The 22,106-nt window shown below is 41.9% G+C and overlaps 2 long non-coding RNA genes across 4 annotated transcripts in view; one reads left to right on the top strand and one right to left on the bottom strand.

Annotated features, from left to right (window-relative positions):
- LOC148685872 (uncharacterized) overlaps window positions 1–22,106 on the bottom strand; it is a 61,173-nt gene that overhangs the window by 37,730 nt on the left and 1,337 nt on the right. For both annotated transcript variants that reach the window (XR_015949754.1, XR_015949755.1), the window contains exon 2: window positions 19,900–19,943. This is a non-coding gene — a long non-coding RNA (uncharacterized LOC148685872). The remainder of the gene's footprint in view (window positions 1–19,899; window positions 19,944–22,106) is intronic.
- LOC148685873 (uncharacterized) lies at window positions 9,852–21,610 on the top strand. Of its 2 annotated transcripts, XR_015949756.1 has the most exons (4): window positions 9,852–9,964; window positions 10,059–10,133; window positions 20,893–21,039; window positions 21,147–21,610. It is a non-coding gene; the product is annotated as an uncharacterized LOC148685873 (long non-coding RNA). The 2 variants fall into 2 exon arrangements; XR_015949757.1 differs by lacking the exon at window positions 10,059–10,133 and having other exon boundaries at window positions 9,862–9,964.

Here is a 22,106-nt window from a genome sequence, read left to right as displayed (position 1 = left end):
GTAGTCCAACAACAGCTGGGGACCCAAGTTTGGGAAATCCTGATCTAGAAGGGCTTCACATAGGGCAGAACTAGATGCAATGTTATTCATCTTGTTTGGGGTGTGTGCAGTATAAACAAATAGCCAATCCAGGGGTGGGGGGAAAGCTGGATAGGGACTGTGGCATAGGGAGAGGGGACTTTCAACACCTTGCTCCTGTTGCAGTCCCAATCAGAATAGGGGGATCCTGAGCCTGACATTCACAATGGAAGGAAAGCTGCTTGAGAAATACGAGTTGCTTTTATTTTAGTTCATTTTTTGGTTGCAAATGGAAGGGAGACCCAACAGGAAGGGGTGGTCAACCACCTATACTTTACATGATAATTTCCAACCATGGAACGTAAAATAAATACGGAGCTGGCTTTAGATGAAATTCCAAACCAAAACACAATTGCAGCTGAGCGGAACTCCAAGAGGAACTCTGAATGAGGTGCTACTTGTCACACATCTTTGGAATCTATGTAAAATTCCAAGAATACAGGAAACAGACGGAACAGGGACAGCGAAAGGCGATATGGGGACTCAGCTTCAGTCCAGCAAAGAAATGAGGCAAGAGTAAGAAACTTCAGCCAGGGTAGTGCCAGCTCAAAGTTTGGCTCACAAGGACCTCCTGCCTGACTTGCATCTCCTCTCAGTACAGTTGTTTGCAAAAGTGTGGTTTTGAAGGCAGCCAAACCATATCTATGCAATTTGCCAGTTGTTTGCACTGGGGGGGCCAGGAAGGACAAACCTTTCAAATAGAAGGTGCATTGGACCCAATTCACCTGCCCCTGAGTTGCACCCTCCTCCGTCATTAAATCTAATATTTAATTTTCAGCCAAGCGCAAGATTTCAGGGTGCTTGGGCTTCAGTCATGCAAAGAAGTAGCTACATGATGACCCAGTGGTGGAAGAAGGGGGATGCGGTGGGTGCAGGCCACTCCGGGTGTCATCACTGAGGGGAGTGACAAAAATATGAATAAAAATTGGGCTCACAAAACTTTTTAGTTCAGTCAAGAAACGTAACGAAACATGGCTGGCACTGGGTGCCACACCTCGGGGGCTGGCACTTATCGCAGGGCCTGGAGCATGCCCAAGCCATGTGTCTCTCCTGGGAGTGACATGGTGACTTGGGCGCCTCTGCAGGTTCTGTGCTGCCTGAAACGGCAGCATGGGGCTTGTGTCTGCCCACCACCTCTCCCTCAACCACCCTATAGCTGAGGGGGAGGCGGCGGAGAGGCTCCACACAGCTCACCCCGCCCCTGGCTGCAGGATGTGAGTGCCGCACTGGGCACCCGAGCGGCTAGCTACGCCGCTGGGCTGACCACTAACAGAAAATATTAACGCTTTTACATGAGTTTCTTTTAGCACAGTTGATGCTTTTTTCCCTTCTTTTGCAATTGCAGAAGTATAATGAGGGTCCCACACAGCACCAGGTAGACCGCTAGATTATTCTGCAATGCCCTATGACCAAGATCCTTCTAAAACATCTACTCAGAAGTAAGCTCCATTTAGCAAATGTTATCTTAATATTAATCAAAAGTTATTTCATTACTTAAAAAAAGAGGGGCAATGGAGTGAAATAAGTCATGGGAAGAGAAACTGACATTCTGGCAGAAAATCAGCCCTGAGCGCTCACTGGAAGGACAAATTGTGAAGCTGAGGCTCCAATACTTTGGCCACCTCATGAGAAGAGAAGACTCCCTGGAAAAGACCCTGATGTTGGGAAAGATTGAGGGCACAAGGAGAAGGGGACGACAGAGGACGAGATGGTTGGACAGTGTTCTCAAAGCTACGAACATGAGTTTGCCCAAACTGTGGGAGGCAGTGGAAGACAGGAGTGCCTGACGTGCTCTGGTCCATAGGGTCACTAAGAGTCGGACACGACTAAACGACTAAACAACATTCAAGGTCCAGATCAGAGACTTTATCTCCTAGCCTGGATCAGCATGAAGCAATAAAATGGGTTGTGAATTTGCAAAAAAGAAAGAAAGAAAGAAAGAAAGAAAGAAAGAAAGAAAGAAAGAAAGAAAGAAACGAAGTGTAAAGCCACAGAAGTCTGTCCAGTGCCTTTGCCTGTCCAGATTTGACATGATAGTGTTCAAATTGCATCTTTATAATCTTTATAATCTCCAAATTGTCACAAATCCAGTATGGGGGAAAACTGGAGGGGATTATTCAAAAAGCACTGGCATGCAACAGGCCAGCAGGACCTGGAGGAGAGGGAGAGAGAGAGAGAGAGAGAGAGAGAGAGAGAGAGAGAGAGAGAGAGAGAGAGAGAGAGAGAGAGAGAGAGAGAGAGAATATAAAAGATAAGAACAGAAGAAGAGCTCTACTGAATCAGGCCAAGGCCCATCTAGGCCTACATCCCTTCCCCACGGTGGCCAACCAGGTGACTTCCCAAAGTCAGCAAGCAGGACCAGAGTGCAAGAGCATAGTCTCCACTCGTGATTTTCATAACTGGTCTTCAAGGGCATATTGCTTCTAGCAATGGAGATAGCAGTTATTAGCTACAATGTAGTTACTAACAGTCATATCTGTGAATTTTTCTAATCCTCTTTTAAAGCCATCCAAGATGGCCATCACTGGGGATGGGAAAAGGTCTGTCCATTTTGGGTCTCTCGGTTTCTCATTTTTCTAATCTTAAATTCGGTTCTACATATTTTGCAGCAATTTGCCATTTTTATTTTTTATCTTTAAAGAAAACAATCCTAATGAAAATTCACCAGCATTTTAGAGCAATTTTCTCCCAATGAACACATTTTTATATGTAGCTTGGATTAATGTACATACCTTTCCCCTAATACAATGCATTTTTGTATCTTGTTTTCGCCAATATCTTAACAAATAATTTTATGTACATTTTCCTCTAATATATGCATTTTTGCATATATGCATTTTTGTAAACGTAACAAAATTTGGGTGCATACAAAGTTCAAAGGACAGCGGTGTTTCAGTTCAGGTAGCATTTGAGAAACTGACAATTTGATAGATTCAGTTTTAAATGCATACTGAAACCAATTTATCCTCTATCCCATACCATCTTACAAGAGCAAATTCCATTAAGTACCCAGGTGGCGCTGTGGGTTAAACCACAGAGTCTAGGGCTTGCTGATCAGAAGGTTGGCAGTTCGAATCCCTGCAACGGGGTGAACTCCCATTGCTCGGTCCTAGCTCCTGCCCACCTAGCAGTTCAAAAGCACATCAAAGTGCAAGTAGATAAATAGGCACCGCTCCGGCGGGAAGGTAAATGGTGTTTCCGTGCGCTGCTCTGGTTCGCCAGAAGCAGCTCTGTCATGCTGGCCACATGACCCGGAAGCTGTCTGCGAACAAACGCCGGCTCCCTCGGCCTATAGAGCGAGATGAGCACCGCAACCCCAGAGTCGGACACGACTGGACCTGATGGTCAGGGGCCCCTTTACCTTTACCTTTATACTTTAAAGGAATAGCAATTCTAGGTAGATATGGTAGCGTAGATGCACCTTACGTGTGGGTGTAGCCAGTTCACATTGGTTCTCAACAAAGGCAACTGTTTTCTCCATGCTATGGCAATCTACCTTTTAACATTTACATGATGAATATCACTGGATCACTGTGGCAAATGGCTGCCTGCAATCGGTGGAAATTCCCATAAATTGCTTTGAAAAAGTCCATTATGCTTGTTTGTATTAAACCAATCCGCACACGAACACTGGTGTGGACGCAGCCTAAACTATTGTGGCTGCAACCCGCAAGCAACCTTCTGTGAAACCCACTGTAATCATAATCTTCATCTGTTTATTTACTGCATCATCTGCTTTTTATTTCATTGACCTGATTACTCAGCAATGTATTGTTAGAAGTGTGTCTGTGGTTATATTGCTTTTGCTGCATCAGTCCAAGAGGTATCACTCTTGTCCACAGTTTTTCTTCCTTCACTTCTTGAAAAAATACCCTAAATATATTCACAAGCTGGAAGCAGTCAAGTATTTCTTCCCAGAATCGGAACACAGATACTGTGGATAACCACAAATTTATCATCCGCATTCCTTTATGATAGTGCACAGAAATGAAATGGTTTCAAAACCAAAAGTAACTTCAGTGTATGCCAAACCTTAGTATGCATTGCATATATTGGTCAAACAGAATATCTTAATGTTCCACCTAAATTATAGTAAAAACTGGCTCTGAAAAAGCAGAATTTGCACGATTCAGAATTTACTGTGAAAACATTGCGAGATACCTATGAGATGTTCTTATAAACCAAATAGGACATGTGGGGATGTTTAACAGCACATAGAATGTGCTTTGATAAACTAATTTCAAGAACTGGAGAATTTGGCAAAATTGACAGCAGCAGCAGCATTTTATAACTTAGAAATTAATATCCTGGTTGCAATCAAAGTTTACAAACTTCATAGCATGGTAGTGTTAAACCACAACCAAACAATTCATCTTTCAGTAGCCAGGACTGAATCAGTGTCCTTGAAACCATGCAGTTTCTTACTGGAAAGCGATAATCAAATTCTTGTGGAGTGCAATACAGTACCATGCATATTTACTCAGAAGTAAGCCTGATTATGTTCAATGGAGCTTACATTCATAGAAGTGTGCACAGAATTAGTCGTGCAATACAATCCTATGCATGTTTACTTGGAAGTAAGTCCCACTGTTTGCAATACAGTAATGCTGACTCGCTGTAGGGCCTTACCTGGGAGTAGGTTCAACTGAACTGAATGGGACTCAGTTCTGAGCAAATTATGTATGGGATTGCAATATCAGTTGTCATTATTATTAAAAAACAGTTATCTGTTTTATTAAAAAACAGTTATCTGTATTATTAAAAAACAGTTATCTATCAAGTAGAATCTCCTATTAGGTAACAGGGACCCAGGTGGCGCTGTGGGTTAAACCACAGAGTCTAGGGCTTGCTGATCAGAAGGTCGGCGGTTCGAATCCCTGCAACGGGGTGAGCTCCCGTTGCTCGGTCCCAGCTCCTGCCCACCTAGCAGTTCAAAAGCACATCAAAGTGCAAGTAGATAAATAGGGACCGCTACAGCGGGAAGGTAAATGGTGTTTCCGTGTGCTGCTCTGGTTCCTCAGGAGCAGCTTTGTCATGCTGGCGACATGACCCGGAAGCTGTCTGCGGACAAACGCTGGCTCCCTCAGCCTATAGAGCGAGATGAGCGCCGCAACCCCAGAGTCGGACACAACTGGACCTGATGGTCAGGAGCCCCTTTACTTTTACCTTTAATTTATCCAAAGTTACTAAAGAGAAGGACTTACAAACGTCTCCCAAATTTCAAAACTGTTTCTATTTCTCAGGAAATAAAATATTGGCCACATATCTTTGACACAACTTTAAGTCAAAATGGGCTGAAGAGGTTTCTGGCTGCAGTTGCCATTGCATGAAATAAATGTAAAGCTTGTGGCTGGGATCTATACATCATTAGTCAGGGCCAAGCACGTGCTGAGAGAATGTGCTGAGTGGGATTTCATGGGTTGTTCCTCCTTTGAGTAGCTATTCCAAATGATGTGCGATGGCACCATGTGTGTGCAAAGAAAGTGAGCATCTGCAAAACTGATAAACATAAATTCCTTTGGTAGGTCCCATGAGAATTGTGTTTTTCACAATTGAGGTTTTCAATTAAGTGCTGACCAAACAGATGATTTAAGAAAACAATTAAAAGCTCATATAGTCCAATATGCACGCCAGAGGTGGAACAAATGTACGCCATTCTCATTGTGTCACTTGCGGCAAATTTAAAAGGGGAAACTGGACTGTACCATTACAGGCTCCTTAATAGCACAGTTGACTCTCAACTTATGTGGAGTGGTTACGTTCTGGGGATAGCGTTTAAAGCCAAAATTGCATATAGTCAAAACAACCCTTTAAAAACTGTAAATAGCACAGCGCAGCACTTACTGTGCTCTCCCAAGGCCACTACAGACTCTCCCTGCACTTCTGAATGCTCTTCCAGGGAGGAGGCAATGGGAGGTGGTGAATGATTTACTGATGGACCCAGTTGCAGGGATTCCAATCCACAATTTCAACAACAGTGCATTAGGCTGCTTATCACTCCCTTTAATAATAATAAAAAGTTATTTCCCCTCTTTCCTATCCCCTTTAGACTTAGCCCCCACACTTCTGCACCCTTTTTATGTATTTATTTTTTTGGCCAAGTTGCAATTACACGAGTACAACAAGGCTGTATATTGTCTCCCTGCTTATTTAACTTATATGCAGAATTCATCATGCGAAAGGCTGGACTGCATGAATCCCAAGCCGGAATTAAGATTGCCGGAAGAAATATCAACAACTTCAGATATGCTGATGACACAACCTTGATGGCAGGAGGAATTAAAGAACCTTTTAATGAGGGTGAAAGAGGAGAGCACAAAATATGGTCTGAAGCTCAACATAAAAAAAACTAAGATCATGGTCACTGGTCCCATCACCTCCTGGAAAATAGAAGGGGAAGAAATGGAGGCAGTGAGAGATTTTACTTTCTTGGGTTCCATGATCACTGCAGATGGTGACAGCAGTCACGAAATTAAAAGACGCCTGCTTCTTGGGAGAAAAGCAATGACAAACCTAGACAGCATCTTAAAAAGCAGAGACATCGCCTTGCCAACAAAGGTCCGTATAGTTAAAGCTATGGTTTTCCCAGTAGTGATGTATGGAAGTGAGAGCTGGACCATAAAGAAGGCTGATCACCAAAGAATTGATGCTTTTGAATTATGGTGCTGGAGGAGACTCTTGAGAGTCCCATGGTCTGCAAGAAGATCAAACCTATCAATTCTGAAGGAAATCAGCCCTGAGTGCTCACTGGAAGGACAGATCCTGAAGCTGAGGCTCCAATACTTTGAGAAGAGAAGACTCCCTGGAAAAAACCCTAATGTTGGGAAAGATTGAGGGCACAAGGAGAAGGGGACAACAGAGGATGAAATGGTTGGACAGTGTTCTCGAAGCTACGAACATGAGTCTGACCAAACTGCGGGAGGCAGTGGAAGACAGGAGTGCCTGGCGTGCTATGGTCCATGGGGTCACAAAGAGTTGGACATGACTAAACGACTAAACAACAACAACAACTGCACACAAAGTTGTGAGTCTTCTGTATAAGTTGAATATGCTGCTGACACTATGGCAACACAATGAACACCTGAATTGCCCAGGAGTAGGAATACACATTCCTCTAGCAAAGAGACCTTGGGCAGACCACAGTCTTATCATTGCTTCCTCAGGTTGTTCCAGTGAGGAAGTGTTGGCTAGTAGCTTTAGCTCCTGTTGCATTTCTAAAATTCATAAACACAGGCATTTTTGGCCCAAGCGATGGATTGCCAGTAAATCCTGTTTAATACTCCAATGGATATTTGTCCTGACGGTATTTTCTGCAACTATTTATCAGCAGCTAACATCTCGTCATGATGCATGAGATATACTTCAAATGCCTGGAAGGATTTCTCCTGGGAACAATCACACTTGAAATAATGTGGAATGTTGTGCAATGCTGTTTTCCTCACTAATGAATTTCTTGGACAAGGAGGAAAACAAATGGAATGTAATTGAAAGTGGTGTTCCTTTCTCATTTTTTTAAGCCAAAATTATGTTCACATTTTGGTGCTTTACTTATCTAATCAAATACTTATACATAGAATATTTGGAGTTTTGCATAACAGTTGACATGAACTCTGGTTTTATTTGGACCACCCAAGGAACTAATTAATCACCATCCCTTGTGCATTAGCTATCAGTACAAAGTGGATTCAAATGTTCCTTTTCGTGCTCCGCATAAAATATTTTATTTTAAACTTGTAAAGACTTTCAGAATAATTGTAATACTGTTTATTTTTAAGGCATCTCCCCAGCTAACAAACTCTTTAGTGTTTGTTTCATGTTGGGAATCTTGTACCTAAGACATTGCTTACCACATCACTGATATTTTCTATGTACTCAGGTACGCAGCTATGTACACAAACATTAGTTTGAATTAATTACTCGGGGACAGTTACAGCCACTGAACTAGAATGGCTTTTCCTTGCCAAGTCACTATGCTTATAGAAACAGCAGCATGTACTCACCTGTAAACATGTACTTCACACCATACTTTTGCTTAATGTGAGGAGACCCTCGAGCATTGGGCTGCTCTACGCCCCAGCCTCTCAACTTGTAGACTTCTGGAGCACAGATGAATTAGCACTGGGGTGTGTGTGTGGATAAGTCAACTGCATCTTCTTTCAATTTGCTATTATGGGAACAGCTTATCATTTATCAGTGCAGGTGCCTAGATATGTGTGCAAGCCAGGCTTGCACAACATGTGACTCATCAAACCAAACACACACACCACCCAGTGATGATTGGTGACTTGCCAAGACTTGATAAACCCCTGACCATTGTGGCCTGGTTGGGATGCTATCAATCCCATGGCAGGCCACAAGAGGTGTTGGGTCAGGTGTGGGGGTTGGTCAGGTGTGGGCATGATGAGTCACAGGTTGTAAATGAAAAGGACACTTGTCTGTTACCATCTTCAGATAGAATCATAGAATCACAGAATTGTAGAGTTGGAAGGGACCCTGAGGGTATTCTAGTACAATGCAAGAATCTCAACTAAAGCATTCAGGGCAGGTGGTTATCTAACATATGGTCCTTATTGATCATCATTCTGATTTGTTTATGTGGCGGTTGTATGACAAAGAGCATTCATCCTGGATTTATCCTGATTTACTTTTGGAGTATTTACATGTCTTCCTGTTATTCATTCCACACCTTTCAGTGCATTTTGCTGTCACTTTCTGAGCTGAAATGTTTGTTGTTGTTTTTAAGTGGATTTGTTTTGCTAGGACAACAGAGCCCTTTCATCACTTTAATTTTGCAAACCTAAAATTCCAGTTTACACTTGAATCCATCACACAAAACTCTAACAGGGTAGAGCATGGGTAGGCAAACTAAGGCCCGGGGGTCGGATCCAGCCCAATTGCCTTCTAAATCCGACCCACGGACGGTCCTGGAATCAGCGTGTTTTTACATAAGTAGAATGTGTCCTTTATTTAAAATGCATCTCTGAGTTATTTGTGGGGCCTGCCTGGTGTTTTTACATAAGCAGAATGTGTGCTTTTATTTAAAATGCATCTCTGGGTTATTTGTGGGGCCTAGGAATTTGTTCATTTTTCCCTCCAAAATATAGTCCAGCCCCCCACAAGGTCTGATGGACAGTGGACCAGCCCCCTGCTGAAAAAGTTTGCTGACCCCCGGGGTAGAGGTACCCTGTGGCATGAATTTTATTTATATATTCTTTGTACTTACAGCCCTCCTCTTTACTGAATTGTCCCAGGATGGGTTACAAAAAATAGCAGAGTTAGAACAAGCATGAAGTTTAATTATAATGATAATGTTTTTTAAAAAACCAACAAAACCAGCCAACCAATAACAAAGTCAACAAAGCAAAAGTAGTATTTTAAAGAAGCAAGAAAATGCCTAGATTGGAATGGCTTGGGAACAGGCGGGCTTTTATCAGTTAAAAGACTTCTACACAAATGGTACTCCATTGCAAAAAGAACAATTCATTACCGGCATACCAAATCTTAAATGGTCATGGTACCCTTTCAATCAGTTGCTAAGATTCCTGCTAAACCCAGATATTTCCATTCAGGCAAGCAAGAGTCTAACAGCAATAGAGCATATCTTTGTTCTGTCTTCCTCAATTTATAAAGCCCTAATAAATCTAGATTATGGCAACATATTGTTCACAAAAATGCTGTGGGAAAAAGACCTGGGAGTGGCAAATACCAAATGAAAAATGGTCTGCTTTATGGTCTAAGAGACCATAAAAAAGAGACCATTTCTGCAAAAATCAGACAATTCTCATTAAAATTGCTGCATTGGTGGCACTATAACTGGCGAGGCTATTCTGGATATCTGAGGGTGTCTACAATACCGGTAATTGTTGCAGGAGGTATGCAGTCAAAGGTACATATTCTCATATGTGGTGGTTTTGTGACATCTTCAAACATTTCTGGAGCACTGTTTCAAAGAAATAAGCTTGATCAGGGCTTTTTTTCAGCGGGAATTCACCGGAACACATTTCCGGCACCTCTCAGGTGGGCGCCATTGCAAGAGAACAAGGGAGGCATTCGTGGTGAGTTCTAGCGCCTTCTTTTCTAGAAAAATAGCACTGAGCTTTATATATAACAAAACAATTGAAATGTCTCATGCTGCTCGGGCTTAAAATTTCACCCACTCAACATTATCCTAATGATGACCTCTTAGCCTTTCTATTGACCGCTGCACATATGGAATTTGCTGGATGTTGGAAAACTGGGGTTGGGCTTAACTTTGATTCCTTGTATGTCAGGGTGTGGTCAATGGCATTGACAGATAAATTGACATGTCATGTCAGAGTGGCTAAGGGTAAGCATAATAACCCCTGTTCCTTTTATAATACATTCGTACCTTGGAAGTCTAACGGAGTCCATTCCGGAAGTCCTATCGACTTTAAAAATGTTCGGGTTACAAAGAACGCTCGCAAACCGGACTCACTCACTCACTTCTGGCTTTGTGGCGTTCAGGAGCCAAAACTTATGAGTACCAAGGCATTCGGGATTCAAGGTACGACTATATGTGGAAATAATCTATTGAATACATGAATTGTTCAGACCATGGTAGGAAACCACCCAGTACTCATGGGAAAATGTGGTGTGCAGAATAATCAAATGATTTTTTAAAATCTAACATGAGGCTCATTTTGTATTGAGCTCCTGATCTGTAAATATCTAGATTTATTTTTTTTTTTTCCTTTCCATTGTTTAATAAATATTTTTATTAACGGTTTTCTCAGTTTACAAAGACGTGTACAATGTCTCTCATAACATTTTTACAGATCAGTTTCAATTGTTGAGACATTGGGGAGGAAAAGGGGGGGAGCGGTAGATAAGGGAAGGGGGTGTGGCAATGTTTCTGTTTTACTTAATGTGTGTGTGGGGGGGTTGTCAGCGTCGGTTGTGCAGGTTCTTTGTTGTGCATTTGTTTTCCTTTGGTGGTGAGAGTTGTTGGGGTTGGCCTAGGATATAGTTTTCCTTTGTGGTTGGCTGTGGTGGTCTGTTTTATGTGAGTGGGGTGGGTGGGTGTTCTGGGTCAGGTTAGCCAAATTGATTTGTATGCTGTTGGTGGATTTCTGTCATTTTCTTGTTGGGCTGTGTATGTGATGAAGGGGAGCCATATTGGTGTGAAGCCGTCTTCTTCTATTTGTCCCCGTGTCAATTTCAACTTATTGGTTAATTTTTCTAGTAGGGCTGTTTCCCATACCGCCTGGTACCATTGGTCCATGCTTACTCCTGACAGGTCTTTCCAGTGTCTGGTTATGGTGCTTCTGGTTGCTGAGAGTAAGTGGGTTATGAGTTCTTTGTGATGTAGATAGGCGTTATTGTCCTGGAAGATGTTTAGCAGGGCCAGTTCTGGGGTAAGTTCTAATGTTTGTTGGGTTATTTTACCTATTTCTCTTACGGTTGTTCTCCAGAATTGTTGGGTTTTGGGGCATTCCCACCACATGTGGAAATATGTGCCTGTTGAGGTGCATCCTCTCCAGCATTTTGATGAGGTTCCTGGGCGTATTAGTGCTAGTTTTCGTGGTGTTAGGTACCACCTGTAGATGGTTTTCAGAGTGAGTTCTTTCCTTTTTGCTGATATGGATTTAAAGGGGGGTTTAGACCACATTCTGGTCCATTGAGTGGGGTTAATCTCGTAGCCTATGTCGTCTTCCCATTGTTTTTTTATTGTGTCTGGGGGGTTTGTGGGATTTTGGAGCAGTATTTTATATATTGCAGATACCATCCCTTTGCCGTGACCCTTTGTTGTTAGGAGGAGATTTTCAAAGGGTGTCAGGGGTCTTGTTGCTGCTAGTTTTATTGCTGGCTTGTTTAAGAGGGCATGTAATTGGTGTTGTGCTAACCAGGGTATTTGGGTGTCTTCTAGTTTATCTTGTATTTCTTGTGTTGTCAGAGGTGTGTTATTTTTGTAAAAGTCTATTAGGCGGTATAGGCCTTTGGTTTGCCAAGTTTTAGTTTGGATGTTTTGTGCTGCGTGGTGGAATAACGGATGGTAGACCAGGGGGAGTAGTGGGGATGTGGTTGGGGATAATTTGTCTGTTTCTGTTTTCCATGCCTTGAACATGGTTTGTGTGTACCTATTAAGTGTTGTGGGGATCTTTCTTAGTTTGTTTGGGAGAAATGGGTATGCTGTGGTGCAGGTACTTTCAATTGTGTCTCTCTCTAGGTGTATCCATTGTTTTGTCTCGTCTTCCAGTATATATGGGATTATATGTCGAATTTGGTTGGCCCTGTAATATGTTTCTATGTTAGGGATTCCCCATCCTCCCTGTGAGGTGGGGAGGTGCAGGTATTTGGTGCTTATTCTTGGTTTCTTATGTGAGAAGATGAAGGAGTGTAGTTTTCTCTGCCATCTGCGGAGTTGGATTGGGGGGATCCAGATTGGGAGGGTTTGGAATAAGTAGGTTAGTTTTGGGAGAGTGATCATTTTGATCATTGCCATTCTATCTGAGAGGGTGAAGTTCATGTTGTTCCATTTCTTTAGGTCCTTGTTTATTTGTCGCCACAAGGGTTTATAGTTGTGTAGGTATAATTTGTTGAGATTTTTGGTTATTTGTACCCCTAGGTATCTGAACTTGGTGTGACAGAGTTTTATTTTGGTGATATTAGTGAGTTCTTTCTGGGTGTGGGGAGGGGTATTGAAGCACATGGCTTCTGATTTTGCAAAGTTTACTCGCAGGCCTGACACCGTTGCAAATGTGTTGAGTTCTCTGGTTAGGGAGAGTGCTGTGTTTAAGGGGTCTGATGTTGTGACCATTAGGTCATCTGCAAAGAGCCCTAATTTATATGTTCTGCCTTTTATTTCCACTCCTTTGATGTCTGTGGCCGCGCGGATTCGGATTGCTAGCGGTTCTAGGGCTAGTATAAATAGGAAGGGGGATAGTGGGCATCCTTGTTTTGTGCCTCTTTGGATTTCTATGTTATTCGAGTCTATGTTGTTGATTCTGCATTTTGCTGAGGCTTCGGAGTATATTTGTTTGAGGATTTGTAGAAAGTTTGGGCCAAATTTCATGCTAGTTAGTACTGCTAACAGGTATTTCCATTCTAGGCAATCAAAGGCTTTGAGGATGTCTAGAGACATAATTGTCAGTGGGGTTTTGGTTGCCTTGCTGTGTTCGATTAGGTTCAGCAGTTTCCTGATGGGGTCTGTGATATTGCGACCGGGGACGAAGCCGGTCTGATCTGGGGCTACTAAGTTGCGTAAGAAGTTTTTTAGGCGGTTGGCCAGGATTGATGTGAATATCTTGTAGTCTTGGTTTATTAATGAGATTGGGCGATATGATTCAACTTTGAGGTTGTCCTTCAGTGGTTTTGGGATGGAGACTATTTTGGAGTGGGTCCAGGTTTGGGGGATGGGCCCCCCTTTCATGATGTCGTTAAATAGGCGGGTCATGTGTGGCATTAGGGGTTCTTTGAATTTCTTATAGAATTCTGCTGTGAAGCCGTCTGGGCCTGGGGCTTTGTGTGGTTTCAGGTTTTTGAGGACCTCGTCTATTTCCTCTGGGGTGATGGGCCTGTCCATGTATTCCTGTTCTTCATCTGTTAAGGTAGGCATGGTCATTCCTGCTATGAATTCTTTTATTTCCTTCTCAGGTGGGTTGCAGGAAGTGTATAGATTGGAGTAAAAAAAATATCTAGATTTATGTCTAAATTTGCTGCCCGTTCTGAGAATAGATGGTTCTCTAAATGATGTACTGACTCCATAGTATAAATAAGCCCTGCTTCATTGAATTGTAACACTGCAAACAAATAAATTCTTGAAGCAAATTATTTAAACCTGTTCATTCTATTGGTTGGCCTTGAGCCATTAAAAACCTGCTGTCAAGCTGGACTTGGTAGGTTGGCTGTGAGATTTCAAAAGTTTATAAAGGTGTTTTATTATTTGTCATATCGTGAATGAGATGTCGAAAGAGTTGGCTTTCTCCTCAGGTTTGTTGGTTCTGTAGCAGTTCCAGTAACACATGGGAGTGGATATGTTTCGAAAACACTTGCATGGACACGAATTATGATAAACAGATGGTGCTGGGGCGAATTGTTTCTAATACATTCCCATAAATGTAAAAACTATATCTATTACTCCTTCCCATGCCTAGCTCTGGGCTCCATACAGTATCCATTTACAGGGGTTTTTTTAAAAAGTGTAAACATAATGGATATCATCTTTCACTGAACTGCAAAACAAGATATAGCCAAAGTATAATGAAATCCTATACAACTCTATTCAAAAATCCCACTGACTCCAATGGGCTTACTCCTAGGTAAGTGAAATGAAAGAGGAAATGACAATCCTATAAACACAGACCCTACATAACTGCAACCTTAAGGCATTTTCTTCTTTCATTAAAACTTATAACTAGAAAAGTCTGATGTATCAGAAAATATTCAGGTTTGTTTGAAAAAGATGCCTTCATGGCTTTACACATTTGCATGAAGTTTATATATCCTAGGAGAGTGGATTTATTTTTGTTCACAAAATAATCAAATGAAAGGGTGTTCTTGCTACTCCTGCAGAATTATAAATCCATGTATTCAGCACAGTACTAAAAAATATTTATCCAGATATTTTCACAATCTTAAAACAACTTCCACCATCATACTGTACTTGTTCTAACAGCCCAGTCCTGAAATTGTTTACTCAGAAACAAATCCCACTGAATTTAATAAGAATTATCATTCAGCCTGGACACTGAGGTCCTCCTCCAAGGGTCTTCTGCTAGTTCCTTCACTGCGAGAAGTGAGATTACAGGGAACCAGGCAGAGGGCCTTCTCAAGTAGTGGTGCCCTCCCTCTGGAACGCCCTCCCTTCAGATGTCAAGGAAATAAACAACTATTTGACTTTTAGAAGACTTCTGAAGGCAGCCCTATATTGGGATTTTTTTAATGTTTCATGTTTTAGTATGTTCTGATATATGCTGTGAGCCACCCAGAGTGGCTGGGGAAACCCAGCCAGATGGACAGGGTATAAATAATAAAATGATTAGTCATAGTTGTAGTAATAGTAGTATGGAAAAAACGGGGGGAAAGAATTGTGTCATGAAAGCTAGCTTGTGCAGCAATAGCAATCTATCGAGCTGTTTCCACAATGGATATTTGTGAATGGCCCCTACAGGCAATTTTCTGCTATGCTTTGGAACTGATGCTCTGTGTAAAAAAAAAAAAAAAAAGACCCAAATTGGCACATTCGGTTGGACATGTATGTGACTCTGATAAACTGAAACTCAGACATGGATACATGATATCAGAAGTAGAACTGTTGCGGCAACTACCTCAGCAGGTGCATACCTAGGAGTGACATAGGACTGATGGACATGCCTTTTCCTAACTTGCAGGTGTACTTTTGACAACAAAGAGGAAATTCCTCCCTCTGGACATTCCATGCCTGACAGCTCCTTGACAAGTCACAGCTCACCGTTGTCTCACGTAATAAGCCACCTGGGCGCCAGGTGGAAGACCTTCCCTGGGTGGTAAAAAGATAAAGGGACTTCACCCACAAATGCTGGCCATTAGCTGTCCTCAGCAGGAAGACCTACAAAGGCTCTGGCCTACTCACTACCAATGGCCTCTCCTTTGGTTCCTATCCTTGGCTTGGCCTCCTGTTTTTTTTGCCCCTCATCTCCTGCTCCGTGGCTGCCTATGGCTCAAAGCTGACATGCAGATATTTAAATACTGTATTGGTAGTACAGGATATAAGCATTGTGTGGAATCTTGACAAAAGGAAATACTGTAGGGGGCAAGTTGCAAAATGCTGCTGTGACAATGTCTGAAATAAGGACGGAGCTATGTAGAGGCATTAGCCGGCTTCACTGTTTCTCCTGCATCAATATTTTTGCCAGCACCTGTTCTTGTGATATGCAGAAATTCAGAGAAGTGTTGGCTGGCTTCACGGTTTTCCCCACACTGTGATTTTTGCATAACCTCCCCCCCCCCACACACATCATGATTCACGATATATTGCCAGGTCTAAAATTATGAAACCGATATCACGATATGGACTTCAAACTGGTTTTGGACAGTATTTTGATATATCGCCCAGCCCTACAATGTGGTTGCATCAAATAGCACAGCCCTCTACAGCTTGTTACCGGGGGAAACACTGCTCCAAGCAGTATTGAATTTCTATACCACCCTTCATCTGAGGATCATAGAGCAGTTCACGTCCCCTCTGCTTTTGTGGCCCCAGTTAGGTGGGGGGGGGAGACCACCCAAAGGACCACCACACACGCCTAGTGGATAGTGTTTAACTTGCTAGATCACAGGCTGCGCTGGCTTTAAATAACATGATTTTGAAAACATGATTTTCATAAATGTAGAAGCTGAATTTCTAATGAGAGTTACATGAACCAACAGATGTAGGTGGCACATTTATATGTTCAGGAGACAGACTGAGAGGTGGTACATGTTAGATCTCTCAACTCAAAAGCAAAAGGCCTGGGGAACAACCACACAGATGCTTTAGTGGCTGACAAAGGAACGCCTGGTGTTAATGCATTGTCCCTTTGTTTTCTTTACTGAAGTGGCTTCTTCCAGCAGTAGTTTGTTTGCAATGGAGAGGAGCCATCCTGCTAAAAAGGAAGCACAATGTTCAGTTTACCTCTAGGAGGCAGAGCTTCCAGGTGTATACTGGCCCAACCTCAGCACAGTCTCTTCTTATACAGTAAATCAACCACTGGAGATTATCTCTTTACTGTATAGGCAAAAAGCACTGCACAAAATGTCCTGTGGTTAATAACGGGAAAGCAGAGAACTTGTCTAGGTCCCTTCAAGTAAAAGAAAACTAGAAACCCTCAGCTGGCAATGTTAATCCTATATTCTGCTATGGGGAAGTGAGAATATGTCAAAAAACAAAAACAAAAAAAACCAACCTCAAAACCTCAACCAGTTCTTCTTTCACATGAAACAGCTTTTGAAAGATTCTGTTCCATCAAGGAACTCCCTGAATGATAGAAGGAGTAACCAACAACTGGTGAAAAGGACTCCAGTCCTTGGGGAAACACAGCCAGATGGGCAGGGACATAAATAATAAAATTATTATTAAATTATTATTATTATTATGTATGCAGTACTAAATTGGTTCACTTTTACGCTGCTACAAGACTTTTTGTTGTTTTCAACAGCAGTTAGGTGCAGATATTACAATAAAAACTAGTTCTGAGCAAGTTGTATAGAAAACCAGAGTTACAGTCACCCAAACGGAATGTCTAGTTGCCATTTTTGGGCTGGGCGGCTTGAAAGTCCTATTTGTCAATACTTCTTTTTGGTTCCTCAAATTCATGCTGGTTGTGCAGATAAAATATAATGGACAGAATTCTACAGGATGTGTTGCTAGTGTGTGAAAACAGTCAAGATCAGGGGTACGCAACCTAAGGCCCGTGGGCCAGATGCGGCCCAATCGCCTTCTCAATCCGGCCTACAGACAGCCTGGGAATCAGCATATTTTTACATGAGTAGAATGTATCCTTTTATTTAAAATGCATCTCTGGGTTATTTCTGGGGCAAAGGAATTCATTTTTTTTCAAAATATGGTCTGGCCCACCACATGGTCTGAGGGACGGTGGACCGGCCCATGGCTGAAAAAGGTTGCTGACCCCTGGTCAAGATCCACTATTACTACAAAATGAAAAGTAAGATTAATCACACCTGCATTCTACACATTTCTTTCTTTGAGTCTATGTGTGTGAAAGGGAAACATTTTTCCAACGAAAGCCACCCTGAAAAATTTGCAAGCAGAGGGATTCCACTGTACTTGTGGAGGCTTATTTCCAGGTAAACGGGTATAGAAATTTCCAGGTAAACGGGTATAGAAATTTAGCCTCAATTCCACACTCAGAAAGGCTGCTCATGACCTTTAAATTAAGCCTAAATTCCTCTTACCTGCGGCAGCAAATTAAAGCGATGCAGAGCATGAAGTTTGGTTGCAAGAGGTATGCCACAAAGTATTTGAAGAAGTGTGCATGCACACGAAAGCTCATACCAATGACAAACTAGTTGGTCTCTAAGGTGCTACTGGAAGGCATTTTTTTATTTTGTTACAATTTATCTCATTAGTTCTGTTTTTAGCTGAGCAAATTGCTTGTTGTTGTTTTTTAAAAAAACAAACCTATGTGCTGGTAAGGTCACTTCAGGAAAAACTAAAATGGCTTACTTAGCCAACATTCCACTTTCTTCAATTTGGTCTGAGCACATATTTTTTTACTACAGGAAAAACACAAGGCCTAATTGCCTTTTGAATCTAATGCAACAATTTCACAATGTTTCTTGTAAAAGTCCTTGTTCAACAATGATAAATGCCATGTGCTATGCTCCCTTCCCATTTGCAGCTGATAACAAACATAATTCTCACTGATAAGCCCCACAATGTGCTTTTATAGAAACCCACAAAATTAAACCAAGTGAGAGAACAACAGCCATGACATCTCCAACTTCTATTGTCACCCCACCCCCATCCCATGTTGTTCTTTTACGGAAGCAAAAAGACAAGCGTTCATCACAATTGTCCCATTTCTAGCCATTACTTCCCAAACGGCTCTGAGGGTTAAACAATGCGGTCTTAATAAAGCTCCCAATTAATATGGATTAAGTCCGATGTTATCTAATCTGTCTCTGGTCACCCAATGCCCATTTCAATTTCAAAAAGAGGGCTTTACATTGTTTCTGGAAGACACTTTGATGGGTCCCTCCTGGCAGGGAATTTCAGGGATGAGGAACAACTTCTGTGTCTCACTACCTGTACATTCCTTACTATTACGGTAATGTGAAATGACATATTACTATGGTTCCACCTGACAAAGAAGAATGAATGATGAAGGGTGTAACAAAAGCACTGCAATGGTCCTTTGCCTGGAAATCTCCACCTCCTTGCTTGTACTACCGTATGTGACACAGTCAGTAGGGAAGACTGAGAGACATCTAGGTTTCTGAGAACAACCAGTGATCAAATCATGGTTTCAGAGCCTGGCTAGATTAAACCAAAGTTAGGGAACCTCAGGCTCAGTAGCCAAACACAACCTTCCAAGCCTCCCTATCCAGGCCAAGGCTCACTGCAACTTTCTCATGTAGGGCAGGGGTGGAAAACATCGGGACTGGGGCCAAATGCCATCCTCTGTCGGGCCCTAAAGACTCTCCCAGGGCCACACTCCTCACTAGCCATGCTTTTCACCCTCCTCAAGTGCTTTCGCCTGGCTAAAATGTGTCATTGAACTGTGATAATGTCTTTTGCTTCATAAAGAAGTGCATGTGTGGAAACAGGAAACCTCTGACTTTTGAGTGTCCATAATGTAACTTATAAGTACAAGCATTGTATGCCTTTGCGTATAGTGCAATAATGCATGCATCATTGACTTAAAATGCAGGTTTGTCATTCTTTTTCTCAATTCCAATTGAAGCTGGGTTCGGGGAAAACATGTCAAAACACAGAATTTCGAAAGAAACAACATGATAGATGCTGGATAGCTGTGGATTGTGCTTAACCTTGTATGTACAACCACTTCCCAAACCAGCCATACGAGTGTGCTGGGTGTACACAGCCTTAGAATCATATCCACTGTTCCACTCACATGTTGTCCCTGCATCTTCTTTCCCCCTTTTCTTCTGCTAAACTTCTGGCCCCTGGAAAGCTGTTCATTATGGAATGCAGCCTTTGGGTTGAAAAAGGCTCCCCACTTCTGAGGGAAAAGTTATGGTTTCCCAATATGTCAGAACTAGGCCAACGTGCTGTGCGACATCAAGATAAGCAAATCTAGTTTTAGAAGTTAATATGGAGAAGAAAACCACAGATGATATATAGAAATATATGGTACTTACAAATGTGGAGGTCTTTGCAGAATTCTAGTTGCCTCATTTCATTGCTGTGAAAGAGAAATAAAGGATCTATTAAAACAGCCATAGGTTGGGACACCTTCCCTATGAAGTTTAGAAAAAGATGACTAAGAAGACTACGTACAGTAAAAATGTATACAATGATAAAGGATGTGAAGAGAGTGGATACAACTTAGTGAATTCCACTCATCATGTTAGAAGAACTCAAAGCCACCCAATAATATTGATGGGTACCAAGTCAAGGATGGACAAAAAGAAATTTTAAAAAAGAACACCTCATGAAACACTCCTAACTCTTATTAAAATGAAATATCATTCATTCATTCAGCCAACCTTCATTGGCATAATTGAAATATTTATGGGCTGTGATGTGCAGTACATTGTGAAAATCCGCCTTTGTTACAAAGCATACATTTTAACCCACATGCATGTCCAACACATACATGTATCCCTGCACATACTCCCAAGAGGTTTAGGATCCTTCACAGGAGCTAAAACATGTGTCCATATGACTATGCTATAATAAGAAATAAGTTTTTGCCATTATAAAATAGTTCGTCTTTAAGACTCACACGGGACACACTCGACTCGTCATTTTTGCTACAACAGACAAACATAACTACCCCTCTGGAACTTCTTGGTATTGAGAGAGCACTTTGAGAATTCATGATATGTCAATGTCACATGTTACTCCCACGCAACTATGCATAAAAGCAAACGAAGGTACTTTTTTTTCCAAGGTTTTAAAAAGAGTCGGGTGAAGTGCAGCCAGAGGAACATTTTGCAGGAACTTAAAGAACCCTTTTAAATTCAGAACAGCTTCCTTTTAAGCATTGTAAACATCTCCTGAACTGGATACACAACTCCTGACTGATTTTAAAAGCTAATTTCATGTGTCCAATTAAAGGAAATCACACTGAGAATTAACTAAGGCACACATTGTGGGGACAAAACAGCCCAGCATTTCCTGTCTTTCAGAACCAGGCTGTACTTCCTGGCACCTGGGTGGAAAATACGATTGGAAAACTAAAGTGGCAAGTTCCAGATCGGAATGTTTCTAAGGCATATTTTGACACATTCCCAGACTGCGCTGTGTTCTCTCAAATTACCCAATTTGCACTTACTGTAAGTAATTCTAATATAATATTTTTTCTTCTTCTCAAAAAATCCTTCCTCTAATAAAATGTGTTGCATGCCAACAATGATATGTACTGATGCATAATTCTTATTAGATTGCTTTCTGGCTGACCTAGTACAAGCCTGAACCAGCTACAGAGACTTGATAAACTGAAGGAAGCAAAGCCCAGACAACTCAACCAGGCATGCAGCCCAATCCTATGCATGTTTACTTGGAAGCAAGTCCCAATGAGTTCCTACAGAACTGCAGCTGCATAGCTGCAGAATCATAGAATTGGAAGAGACCATAAGGGCCATCCACTCCAACCCCCTGCCAAGCAATTACGTAGATCTGCTCATAGGTGAAATTTCATTAAAGAGACGGAGGAGCGCACTTCATTCCCCTTCTCAAAAGCATGAATAAGAAGCAAACGATCCATTTACCCATATCACATTATTGCAGTGAACCATGCAAACAGCTCCTTCACGCCATTTGTAAGTAACATTCCACCGAAGGGAATTTTTACAAGTCATGTTTGTGAAAATGGATTCCCCTTTAATAAATCAAATTTAAAAACTGTCTCAACTAGTATGCACATTACATTAAACAAAAGGCTTTTTCTTCCAGGAATGTTACAAACTTTCAAAAGTGATGCTTGCCAGGCTACAAAATGCATTCCCTTCATGACTTAGATATACTAAAGCCAATTTAAGCATTTGTTGGCATAGAAAGTTTTAAAAACTAGCTAGAGGAGTGCTACACAAGTGATGAAATAGTTCTAATACAATATTATTTTGTGTGGCACCATAATAAGCCTCACAGGACCACTTCAAAACATGTACGAATGGAAGGCAGAGCTATGAGTGCCATAAGACCACCCTGCATCCCTTAAACTAATCTGCTGTCTCCAGAATTGTAGAGCTCGAAGAGACCCCAAAGGTCATCCAGTCCAACCCCTTGCAATGAAGGAATCCTGCCCACAGCCATCCCTGGGTGGATGTGGGCTTGAACCCCCAACCTTCTGGTTAACAGCCAGACGCACTGACCCATTCTGCCACACAGTAAAAATGAGTGA

The sequence above is a fragment of the Zootoca vivipara genome, chromosome 4 (genome assembly GCF_965207765.1).
Source record: "Zootoca vivipara chromosome 4, rZooViv2.hap1.1, whole genome shotgun sequence".
NCBI classification, from domain to species: domain Eukaryota; kingdom Metazoa; phylum Chordata; class Lepidosauria; order Squamata; family Lacertidae; genus Zootoca; species Zootoca vivipara.
Note: the sequence above shows the minus strand (reverse complement) of the source record. Positions and strands in the feature narration are given on the sequence as shown.